The sequence below is a fragment of the Nelumbo lutea genome, chromosome 1, assembly GCF_056320005.1.
Source record: "Nelumbo lutea isolate HS-2025 chromosome 1, American lotus-T2T, whole genome shotgun sequence".
Taxonomy (NCBI): domain Eukaryota; kingdom Viridiplantae; phylum Streptophyta; class Magnoliopsida; order Proteales; family Nelumbonaceae; genus Nelumbo; species Nelumbo lutea.
The window spans coordinates 34,018,672-34,037,761 of record NC_142684.1 but is presented as its reverse complement, the minus strand read 5'-3'; the positions used below and the strand labels follow the sequence as shown (position 1 = coordinate 34,037,761).

Sequence of the window (19,090 nt, the reverse complement as noted above, 5' to 3'; positions counted from 1 at the left end):
TAGGTCGAGGCAGGTTCTCTATGTACACGGTTCTCATGGTGTTATCACTATTGCTGGCTAACCGGGACAGGGCATCGGCCCTAGCGTTCTTAAACCTCGGGACTTGCCTGATGAAGTGTGACTAGAAGTTGGGCAGAGCCTCTCTTACTTTGGCCAAGTAGGCAATCATAGTCGACTCGCGAGCTTCGTATTCTCCTGTGACCTGATTGACCATGAGCTGGGAATCGCTGCAGATGATAATGTGCTTGGCTTTCATTTCTTTGGCTAGAGCTAGCCCGGCTATCAATGCTTCGTACTCTGCTTCATTGTTGGATGCCGTGAACTCAAAGCATAGTGCGTACTCCAGTTTTGTGCTACTTGGGCCGTGCAGAACTATTCTGGCTCCGCTGCCCTGCTGGTTCGAGGAGCCATCTACGTGAAGGATCCAGGGCTCCTCATCCCAGTTCACTCTTGGCCTAACTAGGAGAGGTGCCACACTAGATGCTACCTGACGGTGCTCGAACTCAACCGGCTTGGGAGCTCCGAGGCTCGCCTGAGCTAGGGGCCTCGTGCTCAACCGGCTTGGGGACTTCAGAGCTGAAAGTGCACTCCGCAATGAAATCTGCTAAGGCTTGGGCCTTAATAGTAGTTCGCGGCTTATATTGGAGGTCGTACTCATTGAGCTCAACGGCCTACTTCGTCAATCGACCAGAAACCCTGGGCTTGAGTAAGACTTGCCTCAGAGGTTTGTTGATGATGACGATAATAGTATGAGCTTGAAAGTACGGACGGAGCTTGCAGGCTGCAATGACCAGTGCATACGCCAGTTTTTCTATCTCTGGATATCTCGTTTCTGCTCCCTACAACACTTTACTAACATAGTAGATAGGTTGTTGGACCCGATCTGCTTTTTTTATTAGTACCGAGCTGACCACTTCATCACTTTCCGAGAGGTACAACTCTAAAACACCACCCTCTTTGGGCCGGGTTAAGACCGGTATACCAGCGAGGCACTTTTTGAGGTCATCAAACGTGAGCTGACAATCATGGGCCCATTCAAACCCTTTGCTTTTAGTTGCTTTAAAGAATGGTAGGCAGCGATCCGCCAACTTGGACATGAAGCGGCTCAGGGTGGCTATTCGGCCATTCAGCCTCTGAACCTCCTTCATTTTTCGGGGTGGTCTCATATCTAAGATGGCTTTTATTTTGTTCGGGTTGGCTTCAATGCCGTGCCGGTTTATGATGTATCCCAAAAATTTACCCGAGGTGACACCAAAGACACACTTATTCGGGTTTAGCTTCATATTAAATCTATGCAGGATTTCAAAAACTAAATTCAAGTCTTGTATTAAATCACATGAGAGCTGGGTTTTGACGACCATGTCGTCTACATAACATTCTATTTTTTGGCCAATCAACGGCTCAAACAGTTTGTTTACAAGTCTTTGAAAGGTCACCCTGGCATTTTTTAGCCCAAAGGGCATGACCTTGTAGCAGTATAGGCCGAGCTCAGTTACAAATGCAGTTTTCTCTTCATCAACAGGGTCCATCCTGATCTGATTGTAGCCCGAGTAGGCATCTAGAAAGCTCAGCAACTCATTCCCCGAGGTCGCATCCACCAGACGGTCAATCCTGGGGAGTGGGAAGCAGTCCTTTGGACAAGCTCGGTTCAGGTCGGTGTAGTCGACGCATATATGCCATTTATCGTTAACCTTTTTCACCAGAACGGGGTTGGCCACCCAGATCGGGTAATGGACTTCCTTGATAAAATTGGCTACAAGGAGCTTCCCGACCTCCTTGTCAACTGCCCACCATCGCTCTGGGGCTAGGTTGCGTTTCTTCTATCTAATAGGCCTAACTACAGGATCAATATTAAGTTTATGAGTTATGATGCTAGGGTCTATACCGGGCATTTCTGCCGTAGACCATGCAAAAACATCTAAATTTTCAAGTAAAAAGTGTACCAGTTTAGATCGCAGGGGCTCCTTAATGGAAGCACCGATCTTAAGAGTCCAGGCTGGGTCTTACGTCGAGGCCGGGATGGAGACAGTCTCTTCTGTGGGCATAGCTCACTCTTCGCTTTGCTCCGTAGGTCGCTTCAACTCGAGGTCATTGGCTACCTTGGTTTTTCTCTTAAGGGTAGTGACGTAGCATTTGCGAGACTCAAGCTGGTCACCTTGCGCTACACCAATGCCGAAGTCCGTGGGGAACTTAATGGCCAAGTAGTAGGTGGACACCACAGCCCGTAGGGCATGGGTAATCGGCCGACCTACTATGGCGTTATATGGGGAGGGGGTTGCAACTACTAGGAAATCGTAGTTGAGCCTCACTATGCTAGGCCAGGTGCCATCTTCCACAGGTACTGTTACCCTTCCCAAGCTGTGGTTTTTCTCTTAAGGGTAGCGACGTAGCATTTGCGAGACTCAAGCTGGTCACCTTGCGCTACACCAATGCCGAAGTCCGTGGGGAACTTCATGGCCAAGTAGTAGGTGGACACCACAGCCCGTAGGGCATGGGTAATCGGCCGACCTACTATGGCGTTATATGGGGAGGGGGTTGCAACTACTAGGAAATCGTAGTTGAGCCTCACTATGCTAGGCCAGGTGCCATCTTCCACAGGTACTGTTACCCTTCCCAAGGGCCGAACTTTCTCTCCATTGAAGCCTACCAGGGGAGTGTTCGCGGGCTTTAGGTCGCACTCTTGAAGCTAGAGTTGGTCGAAGACCACTTTGAAGAGGATGTTTGTTGAGCTGCCCGAATCGACAAGAACGCGCCTAACTTCGAAGACATCGATCTTTATCTTTATTACGAGCGCATCGTCATGGGGGTAGTGGACCCCGCGCGTGTCATCCTCTGTGAAGAAGATGGGGTCTTCTGTCCTTGGTCACTTTGGTGGGTTCCGCTCCTCCCTGTCTGTCTCGTGAGTTGACACGCAAGCTGCTGCTGAGGTGCAGCCCACCACAATTGAGCCTCCGACTATGACATGGATGGTCCCCCGAACTAGTCTTACTTCAGGGGGCTGCTTCTACGGCTGTTCCGCTTGTCTACTGGTCCGGGAGCATCTCTACTTTGCTCCCCATGTCAACCTGCTTTATTATTATTATTATTTTGTATAAAATTTCTCAAATATCTACGACGGATGAGCTCTTCTATCTCATCGCGGAGGTTTTTAGAACTTTCGGTGCTACAATCGTGATCTTTATGAAAGCTGCAATACAAATTTTTGTTCCTAGCATTAGGGTCAACCTTCAATCGAGGAGGCCACTTCACGTATGGAGCGTCCTTGATCACCATGAGGATCTCGGCCTGCTTCGCGTTGAGGGGTGTATAGTCCCTTTCTGCTGCTGGAGCTCGGAAGGGCTGGACTAGCCTTGCCCCCCGATCTGTGTCCTTCTTCCTGCTATCGCCTTGAGACGGGGGTTCTGGCTCCCTCTTTCTTTTTTCTGGGGCTTGCTCGCCCTTCTGGTTGATTTCCTCCTCTATCCCTATGAACCGATCTGCGAGCTTAAGGAACTCAGTCACGATCTTGGGTTGGTTGACAACTACGTGCCACTTGAACTCTTTGTGGGTGATGCCTTGCTTGGCTACTGTGAGGTGAACTGCGGGATTCAAGTCGGATATCAGCAAACAAGCGTCATTGAACCACTTGATGTAGCTCCAAATGGACTCCCCTTCCTTTTGCACTATGTCGAGGAGGCTCTCTTGAGTTCGCAGGCACCTTTTACTAGTGACAAAGTGAGAGTTGAAAACTTGCACAAACTGTGCCCAACTTCTTATCGAGCCGGGCGCGAGGTTTCAGTACCAGGTGTGGGCTACTCCTTTGAAAGTGGTGGAGAAGGCCACGCACATGCAGGACTCACTGGCTCTTGTCAGGTGCATCTGGGACTAGAAGGCGTTCACATGGTCGTTTGGATCAAAAGACCCATCATACTTATCCATATGAGGGAGCTTAAAGTCCCTTGGCATGTGGACAGCGAAGAGTTCTGGAGATAACGGGGAAGAAACTGAGAGGAGAGGGGTAGCTTCCACTTCACCTAATTATACCTCCTCTTTTCCTTTGAGCTCGTGAGAGACTCGGGTAGTAGTTCAGCGAGCTCGCTGTCATCTTCGCTGCTGCTTTGCTAGCTCGGTGTTAGTGCTTGACGCATCAGTATCGCCGAGCTCGATAGGCTTAGACTACTGGTGGTGACTCTGGACCAAAGGGCCCTGCCTATGCTCTATGGCCAATACCTCGAAAGGATTCTCTGCGAGCGAGAGCTCGAACTATGAAGGTTGGGGCGATACGGGCTTGGTTGGTTGGGAGGCCCCCGACCTACCCACAGGCTGCGCGGCGAGGGTAGTTGGCCTCTCCTTCTTGCTATGGGAGGAGGCTTGGCTCTGGGCAGGATCCTGAGCCTGGGAGGCCTCTCCCCGGCAAGGTCGCTCACTCCAGCAGGAAGGCTTGGTCTGCTTTGTGGCTGGATGCCGAGGGAGAAGCGACGGTTGGGCCTGAGGTAGATAGGGGAACTACTGCTGGTACTGGTATTGGGAGACCTGGTGCAGCACTTGTTGTTGGTAGAGTTGGAATTGTTGAAATTGTTGCATTTGAGCCTGCATTGCTCGCATGCATTTCATTAAGTCCTCCAACTAGTTCGGGTTGGCCGTTGGGGGCACAACCGAGGGTTCAACAAAGGTTGCTCCAACTATGGAAGGGAGTGGAGCAACCGCGGGTGCCACTATAAGAGTCACGTTCAAACTGGGGACTCCATCCACAGAGAGGGGGACGATGAACTGTCCAATACAGATAGTAGAAAGCTGGGGCTGCTCCCCATAAGCATTCTGACTAGTGCCATGTCTGGCATTGCTGGAAGAAGCCATGAATGCTGAGTTTTTTTGGAAGAGAAACTGTGAAAGCTTAGAGGAAGGCTTTTAGAAGCGTTTCCCACAGATGACACCAAATGATGCGGCACAATCCGGGCACTCCTAGCTGGATGGTTACTCCTAGCTGGCTGCTGACTGGCTCCTTACTACCAACGGACAACACCTGAGAAGACAAAGGTGAAGGATTCCCGGGGCATTTGCCCAGCGGGAATACTCTGAAGCTTAAGTTAGAACGTTGGGGAGGAAGAAAAGAGTATAAGAGGCTAAGAGTGTAGGTCACGCTGGATCATTGTGTCTCAAGATTAGCTCGTAAGCAAGTAAGAATTCAAGTTCAGATCTCATTCGAGAGAGTCTCCTCTCTCCTTCAATTAAAGGGCTTTTATAGTGGCTTCTTTGTCAAATTGGGCGTAACCGCCACTGGGCTCCTGTCACAGCCATTACCTGCCAGGGCTGCGCAGGTGATCGTTACAATGTACTACCGCTTGGATGAGTGACACATCTTGAAGGGACAGGCATGCCACCATTTGTCGAGAGACGTGGGTGCAGACTGTCAAATGGGCAGGGACTGTGCTGTTAGTCGAGAGACGTGGTGCAGTCTGATGAGTACGGTCTTGTTAGTAGAAGCTTCTTGAGAGCGTCATGTTGCTAAGTTGCGAGCTACCCTGTCGCGCAAAGAGCTACTTTTTAGCAAGCTCTTAGGAGTATTTCGAGGTGACCCTCATCAAGGTTGGTCTTTGGGGCAGTTCTTCTGCCCAGGTGCTGGAGTGAGCTAGTTTCCCTAGCTCACAAGCTGAAATATTCTTGGAGTATTCCCTTTCCAGTAGCTCGGGGGACCTGGAGCTCGCGTTGTGGCGAGCTCCCCCTATAGCGAGTTATGACGTTGCGAGCTGCTCTACAGGCTCATCATTTAGTTGTGGTCAGGCCATGACGTTGAGTTGTTGCTCGTGCTGAGTCAGATCCACATGTCATCGTCTCAATAGGTCGGGTCAAATCATCCTCCATCAATTATTATTATTATTATTATTTTATTATTATTAGTATCAAATTTGAATTAATATTTACAATTTTTAAAGTTTTTAAATATGAATTAAATGTATTAAAATTATAACTTTTATAGTTTTAATTAGATAACTTAAAGTACGAGCTTCTTAAATAACTAGCACTTATAATCATTGTATAACATATGAAGCCATATTAGCATCAAATTATTGGACCCATTTGTGATGAACAATTCATCAAAAACTAATGTAGAGCATTATCCCCTTGGATCATTCTTCATGGGAATTTCAGATTTGATAGCCAACATGCGGATCAAGTTTTCTAATCACATTCTTTGTGAAGGTAATGTAATAGCAGATGGATTAGCAAATTCGGTGTGTGGTGGTTCTCTGTAGAGGTGTCAATTGGACTGGATTTGGTCCAATCCGATCCAGTTCAATCTGAATTCATTATAAATGGACCAGGTCTAATCCAATCCAATGAATGTTTTGGATCAATTTGGACTGGTCCAATTCAATGTCTAGACCTTCCAATCTGTTCAAATTCATTTTGATTTAAATTGGTTTCAACCCAAACCCGGTCCATTGACACATATATTCTTATCGTATATCAATGGACCGGATATTGGCTCAATCCAACCCAATCGAATATAAATTTGTTACAAATGGACCAGGTCAAATCCAATCTAATAAATATTTTGGACCAGATTGATCCAATCCAATATGTCTTATTGGTCCGTCCAATCCATCCGAATTGATTTTGGACTGAATAAGGTTCAATCCAAGACTGGTCCATTTTGAATGTTTATAGCTCTGCATTGGGCCTGTCCATACTTTTCTGAATCTATAATGGATTTTTGAAAATTCAAGCCATGAACCTAAAAGTGTGAATAACACCCTTTCATGAAATTTTCATTGGACAGGTTCTACCCCTACATGTGTATGCATATGGAGGGCGTATATGTAAATTACTCCCACCGTAATAGCACCCTTTTCTAGGGTTTTCATTGGACAGATTCTACCCCTACATGTTTATGCATATAGAGGGCGTATATGTAAATTACTCCCACCGTAATAGCACCCTTTTCTAGGGTTTTCATTGGACAGATTCTACCCCTACATGTTTATGCATATAGAGGGCGTATATGTAAATTACTCCCACCCTAATTGAAACCAAAATACCCCGCCCACATTCCTTGCAACTTCATGGCTCCAACAAACTGTTCCTTGCAACTTATCATTCACGAAACACCTCCCACGTTCGTATTGAAAGAGACAACGTTTTATGTCCCACAAACTATTCCCTGCAACTTCACACCTCCTACGTTCACATTCAAAGAGATCGGCGCTCCCACGTTCGGTTTTGGAACATATGACTGTGAAGTCTATGGACTGCTTTCTCAGCTCACGGTCGTGAACGAACACATTTAAGCATTCACATTTGGCAACCTATAAATGGAGAAGGTCATTCCCTTGGGCTATACACGTACAATTGGAGGAGAGCAATTGGAGAAGTGACTTTTGAAAAGGTACTATCATTCTCTTACTGTGTTATGCATTTCATCTTTCTGCTCTTGTCGTGGTTCCTTTTACAAGTGGCCAATTGTAGATGATTGTCTACCATCATCTTCCATTTCTTCTTAAAACCCTTTTATTTTCCTCTGTTTCACTTAGTTGAAGTTGTTGTAGCAAGTCATACTCCACAATATGTGCTCAGACTAAGAAAGTTAAATCTTCTTAAAACCCTTTTATTTTTATGAATAGATATTCATAAATAACCTTCTTAGCACCCTATTGTTTTACTCTATTTTGCTTCATTTCGGTTGTGCAACATCAATAGATATTTGAATTTTCACTTAATTGAAGTTGTTGCAGCAGTCGTACCCCAGTACATGTGCTCAGACTAAGAAAGTTAAATCTTCTTAAAACCCTAATATTATTTTACTCTATTTGGCTTCATTTCGGTTTTACAACATCAATAGATATTTAAATTTTCACTTATTTCAAGTTCTTGCAACAGTCGTACCCCAAGACATGTGTTCAAACTAAGAATGTTTTGTAAGTAGACATTCATAATTAATTTCCTTAGTCTACTCAATCAAAGTACAGTTAATGTAATAGCTTATGTTTGATTTTTCATTTAGGACGCAGATGACAGCACTAAATTAGATGAGCATTTTATTCAAGAATCTACTTAACGAGTATTCTTGGTTGAAGATGTGGGGAAGGATTTTAGGGCCTCAGTTCTTATAACAATCAGTGAAGACAAATGGAAATTTTATGGAATAGTATCTACTTCTAAAAAGGAGATGAAACAAGATGCAGCTAGGAAGGAAGTAAAAAAAATAATAGAATACTTCAATATGAAAATAAATGATGTCAATTACGAAGAGTTACAAAACAATATATGGAAGCGCTTAAGACTAGAATTGTACATTGAAGATTTGAGGTCGAAGCTTCTCAACTTAAAAAAAAAAGAAGCTTACAAATTGTAGAGTTGTCAGAAATGAATCCACTAATGACGAAGACCCTGAAGAAGAGGAAGAATATATTGTTAAAGGAAATACCATGTTATCACCTTTATACCTGTTCATCCTGAGTGTGCCCCTATTAGCATAATATGACACCAAGTCTAAAACCAATACCAATACGAGTAATGGAGGATACTTCAATCATGTGACTGTTTTCGGTAAACATCACAGGACTCTTTCTAAATTATACAATGTATCTTTCTCTTAACTCCAAACAATTAATTTATTTATTTGTTTTGTCAATAAAATAAAAAAAAGGATAATATGCATAGACAACATGACTTACCAAATCTTGCTACAAAAAAATGCCAAAATAAGATACTATTATTAGAAGAGATAATTCAGAAGAAAGGGAAAGTAAAGGCATGCTATCAATGCAACAGATCAGATTCAAATCTCTTCATCTCTTGAATTTTCCGAAATGAAGGACTGCTTCTGATCAGTTTCCCATAGCCAATAGAAACCTTATTCATATATGTTTTTAGGCATTTTAAAAAGCCATTTTCTTAATGTCAAATGAACTTTAAGTGAATGTTCCTGTAACAGCACCACCACTGATCCAAGCTTAATTAAATTTCACGCCATGCCATCGTCTTTTTCTCCATCAAACCCCTTACATTCCAATTCAACACCCTCAACCTCTCCCCCTAGTTCCTTGAGAGATTTGAGCTTTGTCCCTTCACAGCAAAATAGAACTACACAGATCCTTACCCAACACATCCTCTTCACCCCTTCTCCGTCCCATAGGAAGTGAGGAAGATGAATCTATTCATAGCTCCCTACATGACATAGAATCTAAGAATGATCCATTACACCTTTATACTACTTTATACCACAACGGATATGTGATTCAAATGTGGCAATTATTCAGTTATAGATAGTTATAGAGAGGGGAAGAGGAAATTACTTTACAAAATATTCAATGGGAATATAAATCAAAACCAATGAAGTTATTAAATTATAAATAGCCATGCATATTTGCATCATCAGCATTTTACAACTCCAAGTTTCAATACTGGTTTAGGTTGTGTTTGGACTATTGTTGTTTTTTATTTGAAATGTTTTGGTTAATCAAAACAAACTGCCTTATAAACTATTATTTGAGGTCATTTATAGTTGAATTAGGAATACCTTAAAAATGAAGAGGTATATGTACTGTACCTATCCACTTTTAGAGCTGAAATCTATATACATTGAGTGCACCATGACAAATAGCAGATTAGGAGGTGTTACATATAATGCAACTGAGGGATCCTAAATATCCTTTGGAATGTTATTCATGCAGTTTTTGTGCTTTTACATTTTCTCAATATTAAGCTTGCCCTTAAATTGATATGACTGCATAATCCTTTTCTCTTACAGTAACAACAACATTGAAAGGATACAATCAATTACTAGGTCTTCTACTGGAAGAAGCAATAGAATTTCTAAGAGGTATTCACCTAAAGTAGTAAATCCAAACTATATTTAGCGGCAATAGTTATTTTTACCCTTAAAATCCATATTTTTTTTCATTGTCAACATTGGTTTTTTCTAATCTGAATTTGTTTAATTAATTTAGCAATAGGATATTGTCATTGAGTTCCATACTATTTAAAGTGATAGGATATTTTGGAATCTGAGAAAGCCCATGCATTGCACGAGCAAACAGTTTTTAGCAGAAATTGTCGCTGACTACTACCTCCAGCCCCCAGGTATCATTTTTCTCTTTCTCCTCCTCCTCCAGCCAGTGGTTTATTCACCACTAGAAAGCGGTTCCTCCTTCTCCCACATTGTAATTTGTAAGTTTGTAACTGCTACTAAGACGGTAAGTCTGTAACAAAGAAATCCAAAGTTTGTCAGGACTCTAGATCTAGAACTTTTTTTACTATTTTATTTTTTTCATATTTAATTATTAAAATAATTCACTAACCAGTTTATATTCATTTTTAATGTTTATAGGATTGCAGCTTTCTTTAATTCGGACTATTCATGTTAGACAGTTTTGTATGCCCTTAGCTTCAACCAAAATTGATGTACTTTATGAGTTTATTGTAAATGAATAAAAGTACATATTTGATTCATGTTCCCTTGGTATGTTTCTGTGTAATACCCTTAAACTGGACACTTATTGAGACTCGTGTTAGTTTAGAATGTTCACAGCCAGTGGGTCGGTCTGGGGAGACCTATCTTGACAAGGCTGACACTGTGGTGCCACCAAGTCAGTTGGGGTGTCTTGTCTCAGCTACCGGGGTGAGACCCTAGGCACATACAGTGTGGGATTAATTGAATCTTTGAACTGGACCAGATTTCCAGTATTGCCCTGGACCGTGGAGATTGATGGGCAAAACTGGAAAGTTACACCCGACCCCTAGACTCGATTATGATACTGCACTAGGTGTCGGATCGGGCTGTCTTTGATGTACCAATCAGTGAGATCCTTAGCGGGGGTCAAAACCTGGGTATGTTGGGACAATTCGAGAATTCATCTGAGTGTGTGATCATAGTGACAGGATCAGCTCCTTTGTCGGACAAAGGTAATGGTCGGGGATGCACTCTCACTGTTGGAAACCAAGACTGCCGGCAACCGTTTTCAACCGTTGAGATTTGTTTTGCAAAGTATATTTTATATGAGATATAAAAATATATATATTATGGTTTCTAAAATGTTTGCAAAAGGGTTTTAATTCCCGGGATCCATATAAGTGGAGAGTGCAACACTGTTCCTTGCAGCCGAGGGAGAGGTCCTCTCTTGTCGGGCAGTGTATGATCATTATAGGCTAAGAGGTTAAGTGTAAGACCATTGAGGATAATACTTGATGGGCTAATCTTGCATCTGCCCACAGTCCCTGGGTGTTACAAGGTGGCTTGGCCCAGGGACCACTTAGGGTAAGCGTTGGGCCCATAGAGCCCATTCGATGGGTTTCAGGGGGTGCACTGTCTTAACAGTGTATTTGACCAGGCCTTGTAACAAAGGCTGGGCCGAACCCATGTGGCTGATGTGTAGATCAATGCTTGGGTCCCACGCCATACAAGGAAGCCCAACTGGGTAGCAGTTAGGAAGGTTAAGTGAGCACATAAGCTTAATGGGCCTAAAGCCCATTTCGAACTAGGCTATTAATTTAGTTAATTAATGGGGCGAATTCTGAGATGGATTAGCAGTTAGGATAGGGTCTTCATCCTATCCACTCAGAGAGTCCAGATCTGAATGTGATTCAGATCTAGAAACCTCCTAATAAGATTAGGATAAAGCTAATCTAATCTGCAGATAAGATAAGGGTTTATCCTTATCACTAGAAGAGAAGGCTGATCCAAATATGATTTGGATAAGCACCTCCTAATGGGATTAGGGGCTGATCTCTTCAAGTTAACAAAAGGAAGGAGGGGGCGGCAGCCTTAAGAGAAAAAAAAAAAAGGAAATACATCAGATCCTCTTTAGTGCTGGAATCAAGAAGAGAGAATTCTGCACCCTGCGAATACTCTCTTGTCGCCTCCCTGCTCTTGCCGCCCTGTTTTCCAGTTCGATCTCCAGCTGTGGGAGAAGTCAAGATTGGATCTTGACATCAATTCTTTGAGAAAGGATTGAAAGGAAGCTGTGCTCACGTTCCATCCTGCTGTTTCTTGAGAAGGACAGAGTTCTTGGGGAAGAACACTACTGATTCTGCTCCATCCTGCACTGCGCCATCTTCAGTGGGAGCAGTCTTTGGATCCTTCCTTGGGCGTGAACACCTTCGTTGGGAGATATTGCTTCTCTGTATCAGGTATCATTCTCTCCCATTCCTTTTGGTTCAGATCTGGTTCAGTTTAAGGTTCAAGATTTATCCTTGAAGATGTGATTTTCTAAATAGGGAATGTGATTCCCAGTTGAAGGGAGAGAAAAATTTTTGAAATTTGCCCCTTATTCCGCAATCTTTGGGTGTCCATGTGATGGATCTCTCAACCCTTCAATTCATTCTTTCAAACTCGGCCAGGGTCGTCTACTTAAAGAAATGAATTTTTAATTTTCTTTTTAAATATTTCTAAATTTTGTTCCAAGTTAGAACTAAAAACTTCAATTAATTCGATATAATTGGTAGGAGAAGCAAGGAGAAAGATGAAGACTAAGAGTGGAGATAGCGCGCGTACCGTAGATGAATCCCTCTCCCACCTTGATGCTAAACTCCTTATAGTAGAAATCTTTTACCTCTCCCCGCCGGCCTCTGACAGGGCAGGTATAACTGTCACTACCAACCTACCGCAGTCGTTATTGGCTAGGATAAGGTGGCACGCGAGGGGCCGTCACCACTGGGTACGTGTCTGTTAGGTGTAGGACACCTTCTAAAGGTGGCAGGCACGACGCTGCCTGACGAGGGACACAGCTGCTGTCACCAGATTTGTCTAGTACAGCGGTCGGACAGGGGATCTTCCTACTTCCCTCATGCGGCTCGCCGAGCTGCCACAAACTGGGGTGCTTCAGGGACGATGGGTCCCTGCCTTGAAGCACCGAGGTGCTCCCTCCCAGGTGGGTAAAAGTTTGGCGTCCCTTAGGGGAGAGCCCGGGCTCTCCGAGCTAGGCGGGGGACTGACTCACCAAGGTATTAGCCCTCGGCGAATTGACTGTCTTTGACTTGGCGTTTCCTCCGCGCCGAGTCAGGATCGTACTGCTAGGTTGGACTGTTCACCAAGCTAGGTCATGAACACGTGTTCTGGGTTCGTGGGGTTGAGCCAAATCGTCCTCCATCAATTGCCCCCCACTCCCCGTTCTGGGGACGGGGGCCCCAGTGCGAGGAGTTCATGGTTTGCCGGGCGGATTTGGCTCGGTTACTCACACTATCGTGCTAGGCGGTTCAATGGCTGAACCGGCTGGGCATTTGGTTCTTTATGGGAAAAAACCCATGTCTCGTGCAACTCACGCGCGGACATCAGGCACTTTATGCTGCATGGAAGCCAAAAACGTGCTAAATTAAATTCGCATCGAGAGCCCCCACAACCGGTTTCTTTGAGGTCCGTTGGATTGATCCAATCCTGACCGTTGGTCACCAGGCCCCGGGTCTATAAATAGTGGGGTTCTGGCATTCTTTTCATAGCTAAGTAGCTTTCACTTTGAGCTCCTATCTATAGTCTCCAGCTCGGGTCTTTTCAGCTCGTTTTCGCCTGTTTCATGTGAGTCTCTGAGCCTTTCCTTTACTTTTCTTTCTTCTTTTCTTAGCCCGTCCTCCTTATGTCTAGCGAGAGTAGATTTTCAGATGAGCCCGGGGTGGGCACTTTGGGTCATGGTGACCCTTCCCCGGCCCAACCTGCCCGCGAAGCACAGGCAGCTTCGAGTAAGTTGGCGTCCACTTCCCATCGAGGTCGGGTGCCAAACCAGTTCGGTCCCTCTATTCTAACACCGGAGAGGCTTCAAGACCTCATCCAACAATTCAATCTTCCTTCTGAGTACAGCTACAACCTTCCCACCGGTAATTTCCCCTGGGAGGACGGTCCGAATGAGGTCGTGATTTTCAGGGAACAGCTCGTCGGCAGGCTTCGTCTCCCTCTTCACCCCCTTATCCCCGAGGTGTTAAGGCATTTCAATATCACGCTGGATCAGCTCCACCCCAACTCAATTTAGAATTTAGTGGGAACCATTTCCCTCTGCCATGAAAAGCAGTTCTCTTTGGACGTGGACATATTCTGCTCCATACTGCTGATAAAAAAAAGTGCCTCTAACGCTCCCCCTGAGCACGGGCAGGTCTACTACTTATCTCCTTGCCCAGGCTTTAAGCTACTGCATAAGTTCCCGAGCGAGGTCCCGACTTGGAAGTGGGACTACTTTGTGGTCCGGGCCAGCACAAGATAGCCCTTCCTTACCAACTAGAGGGTGGCTACCCAAGCGACCAGCACCGCCCTCAACTAGTAGACGTGGGAGGCCTTCCACTCGTGGGCTTAGGCTGAGCTTGATCATCGGGGATACATCACTGAAGAGAAGCTCGCTCAGGCCAGTTTGAGCTCAGGTAGGTCTATTTCTATCTTTTGGCGCTTTGTTTTTATCTACTTGTCGTTTTTGGATTTACTGATGCCAACTTAGTTGTAGGCCCCATGGACGAAGAAGAGAGAATCATGGCTACTCAGCTCCTAAACCAAATGAAGAGGAGGAAGAAGCGGACCGCCAAGAAGGCCACCAAAAGGGCTCGTGTGGAGTCACCGAGGACTCCCTCCCTCGAACCCGATCATTCCCGGGCTCCTACCCCTGAGACCAGGCTCAACAGTGCCCCTCCGGTGATAGATCTAGAGGGTGATTTTCCACCCCAAAGACCTGAGGCTGCGAGGGGGTTGGAGAATGAGCCAACCGGGGTTACTACTGAGGCTCCGAGCTCAGCTGGGGCGGCCGCTGAGGCTACAGAGGGGTCGACTCAACATACTGCAGACGCGGCGGCGTCCAGCTCGGGGACCGAAGAGGAGGAGTCCATCTTGGATCCCGAGGTCAGCCTCGACCGAAGCAAGAGGGGCGTCATCAGTGCAGAAGTCATGAGCTAGGCCGAACTCTCCCCAAGTCAACTCGGAGGTCATGCGGCAACCCACATCATGGTGGTAAGTTCATTTTTTCTGAGGCCTACAAGTTGGCATCATGCGGCAACCCATTATCTACTTTCTCCTTCTTCTCTCTCCCCCCCCCTTTTTTTTTGCTGACTAGTTTCCTTCTATTAGGCGAACACTGCCGTACATGCCTTAACTTTCTAATCTGATAAACACTTGAGGCGCGCATTGGCTACTGTGGAGTCATCCCGTGTGGCCCATGTCGAGCTGAAGGCAACACAGGACAAGGTCCATCAATTGGAGAGTATTGCCGCCGCCCATAAAGGTCTAAATGACACCTTGGCACTAGAGAAGGAGGAGCTGGCCTGGGAATGAGACAGACTGAAGGCTGAGGTGAACGGGCTCCAAGTTGGTCAGGAAGCCCTAAAGCTCGAGGTGGAAAGCCTCAAAATGGCCCAGAAGGCTTCGCAGCTCGAGATGCAGGTCCTCAAGGGAACCAAGGAGGCCCTAAAGCGCGAGGTGGAGTCTCTTAAGGCCGATATCGAGGAGAAGACGAAAATCTTTCACAATGCTCTGGAATAGACCAAGGTTCAGTCCGTCATCGACTACGTCAAGCTTACGTAAAGTTGCCAGAGTACGATTAACCTCTGGATTTGAAATCACTGCTTATATACCTGGTATTGGCCATAATTCACAAGAACATTCTGTAGTCTTAGTAAGAGGAGGAAGGGTTAAGGATTTACTCGGTGTGAGATATCACATTGTTCGAGGAACCCTAGATGTTGTCGGAGTAAAGGATCGTCAACAAGGGCGTTCTAGTGCGTTGTAGATTCTTATCCAAGACTTGTATCATTTGATGATACCATGTGAATCGCTAGAAACATGTGAAGTGTATGGCTAACCCAATAACAAAAGTTTCGTAAGGGGACTGGAGCAGGCTACCATGAGACAAAAGATCTTCTTTCTAAAGAGATTCGATTCGGAACTATTATATGTCCAAGGTCTAATATTGAAATCATTTCAGAGGTTTTCCCCGACTTTGTGCGTGTCAACAAACAATTCGAAATACCTCAACTTTTTTAGAACAGGTCCGAGTCAAATAGCAATGATTCGAAGCACTTCTTTTTACACTATTCTGAACCCTGAATTGTCTTATGACTCATCAATCATATGGATTTTTTGAAAGAACGATTCAAGGAACAAGTGATTCCTTCTCTCGGCACCAGTTACTCTCTAGATCTACCCCCTCCCGTTCCATCAACTAATCTTATTCTGGGATCTTGTTAGTGATATTGAGAAAAGGTCAATAAATATCTCTATGAATTTTCCTAATTTCTATGTATATTAAACTATTATAGTATCCTATATATAATTTAATAATAATAATTCATTTTTATAATTAAAAAATTTTTGAATTGCTTTATTTTTTTTTATTATTTTCTTTGTTCTATTTCTTTTTTCCTTCAGATGAATCTAAAACTCCATAGTATATTATCTTTTCACGAGTCGAATCAAAAGAAAAAAGACACTTCGAATATTTCCCCATGAAGAAGGAACCGAGAAGGAGGTATCAGAAACAACTGGTTTTATTACGGGACAGCTCATGATGTTCATATCGATCTATTATGCGCCTCTGCATCTAGCATTGGGTAGACCTCATACAATAACTGTCCTAGTTCTACCGTATCTTTTGTTTCATTTCTTCTGGAACAATCACAAACACTTTTTTGATTATGGATCTACTACCAGAAATTCAAAGCGTAATCTCAGCATTCAATGTGTATTCCTGAATAATCTCATTTTTCAATTATTCAACCATTTCATTTTACCAAGTTCAACGTTAGCCAGATTAGTCAACATGTATATGTTTCGATGCAACAACAAGATGTTATTTGTAACAAGTAGTTTTGTTGGTTGGTTAATTGGTCACATTTTATTTATCACCTGTGTCAAAGGCCTACCGCAGGGGGTTCAATCTTGGCCGATGGTGGATAAGGATACCTACCCGGATCTGGATATAAGTGCCTTCACTTCTTTCAACATCATAGATGACATGGCATGCCAGCCGCGGATGACCCAGACTCTGAACACGATGGCGGCAACGGGGAGGCTGATGCCACCAATTTGACTAATTCTTCTGAGGAAACCCCTAAAGAAACCCTGAATAAGGCCGATGAGCCTCCCAAGTAGTCAGACGCTCCTTGTATTCTGGGCCTGCGAGCTCGATTTCCCTCTCTTTTGTATTGAATGTATTTATGTAGTGTAATGGAGCCTATATAATGAAGAACATTTTTCGCCAAATACTTGCACAATTTTCTTTTACTTGCCGAAGTGGTTGTCTTATTGTGAACTGTTAGGCTACTAGGCTGATTACCCAGAGTGTTGGTTCCTTAACCATCGTGGTCCCAAACTGTATTCTGACACTTAGTAGGGGTAGCCTTGTGTACACCGTGGTGAGTGACATAGGTACATGCCTAACCTGTCTGCACCCGGGTTAATTTGGCATTGGTTGTCTCTTACTGGTTTAACTTGTTGCATGCCAGGGCGTGCTATCCGTCACAGTTCCTGGCCGAAGTGCCTGTGCCTTAGGTATTGCAAGCATTTAGCCTATGCCGATGAGACAACTAGATATTGTATGCTGCTGAGGTCTTTTCATTATCTTGGCGTTCTAGCCCTTAGGCTGGAGGAGTGGATCATGGCCCACGATCGAAGTCTGCCCATGACATAGAGGCAGCTGGGTCCTATTGTGCCGAGGTCATGTCAGCTCGGCATTCTTTGCCCTTAGGCTCTAGGGGTGACTTATAGTCTATTTTTGAGGTTTGCCCATGCCTCAAAGGTGACCGGGTCTTATTATGTTGAGGCCATGTTAGCTCGGCATTTTTGCCCTTGGGCTTTGGGAGCGGCTCGTGGCCTACTCGGTTGCTACAAATAGTATCGTCTTAAGTTGACAATATTTAATGCCCGAGGTACTTGTTTCCCTTCGAGGGTCTCGAGCTCGTACGTTCCTTCCCCGAGCACTCGCTTCACTCGGTAGGGACCTTCCCAGTTGGACCCGAGCTTTCCAGCGCCAGGCTCAGTTACCATAACTTTATGAAGGACCAAGTCGCTAATGCGGAGGTTCCGCCTCTTGACCCTGGCGTTATAGTACCGAGCTACTCTCTATTGGTAGGCTGCGGTCCTTATGTACGCGAGGTCCCTTACTTCATCGAGTAGATCGAGGTTGGTGCGTAGCTCATCTTCATTCGTTTGATCACTGTATGCTTCTAGTCGTAGCATAGGCACTTCAATCTCTGCAGGGATTACTGCTTCGGTGTCATAGGTGAGATTGAAGGGTGTTTCTCCCATGGCAGTCTTCTCTGTGGTTTGGTATGCCCATAGAACACTAGGTAGTTCATCTGCTCACAATCCTTTAGCTCCACCCAACCATGCTTTTAATCCGCGGAGGATGGCTCTGTTTCTTACTTCTACCTGACTGTTTGCTTGAGGGTGTGCGACTGAAGTAAAGTTCTGTCAGGTTCCCATGTCTTGGCACCAATCTTGGAATTTGATGTCTTCAAACTGTTTGTCGTTGTCAGAAATCAATACCCGAGGTAATCCAAAGCGGCATACGATGTTTTTCCAAAAGAAGTTTTGGACATTTCGGGCTGTGATCGTTACGAGGGGTTCGACTTCTACCCACTCGGTAAAATAGTCCACTACTACCACTAAGAACTTCCTTCCACCCGTTGCTGGTAGGAATGGCCCGAGTAGATCGATGCCCCACTGTGCAAAGCGCCACGGACAGGTGAGATACTTGAGGTCGGCAGCGGGTTGATGGTGAATATTGGCATGTCTCTGGCATTTGTCACATTTTCTAACGAGTTCAATGGCATCTGCCTTCATTGTTGGCCAATAATACCCTTGTCGAAGCGCTTTCTGGGCAAGGGCCCTACCCCCCAAGTGCCCACCGTACAACCCCTCATGAGTGTCACGGAGTACGAGTTCAGCTTCGGTAGGCCGCAAGAAACGCAGATAGGGGAGTGTGTAGGATCTCCTGTACAACTGCTTGTCTATCATGACGTATTTGGCTGCCTGGCGCTGCACCCTTCTAGCTGCATTGCGATCTGCAGGGAGGGTCCCATGTTGCAAGAAGCTCGCAAGCGGCTCAATCCAGCTCAGATCTACTTGAACGACGGGAGCGACCTCCTCTGCCCCCTGAGAATGCTAGGCCGAGACAGGTCCTCTATGTACACGGTTCAAATGGTGATG

General features: G+C 45.0%; 1 long non-coding RNA gene across 1 annotated transcript; it reads left to right on the top strand.

Annotated features, from left to right (window-relative positions):
• The first annotated feature begins 7,301 nt into the window (after positions 1-7,301).
• On the top strand, positions 7,302-16,934 carry LOC148874227 (uncharacterized). The gene is made up of 4 exons (XR_016104774.1): positions 7,302-7,366; positions 9,731-9,802; positions 9,968-10,062; positions 16,798-16,934. It is a non-coding gene; the product is annotated as an uncharacterized LOC148874227 (long non-coding RNA).
• Positions 16,935-19,090: the final 2,156 nt, after the last annotated feature.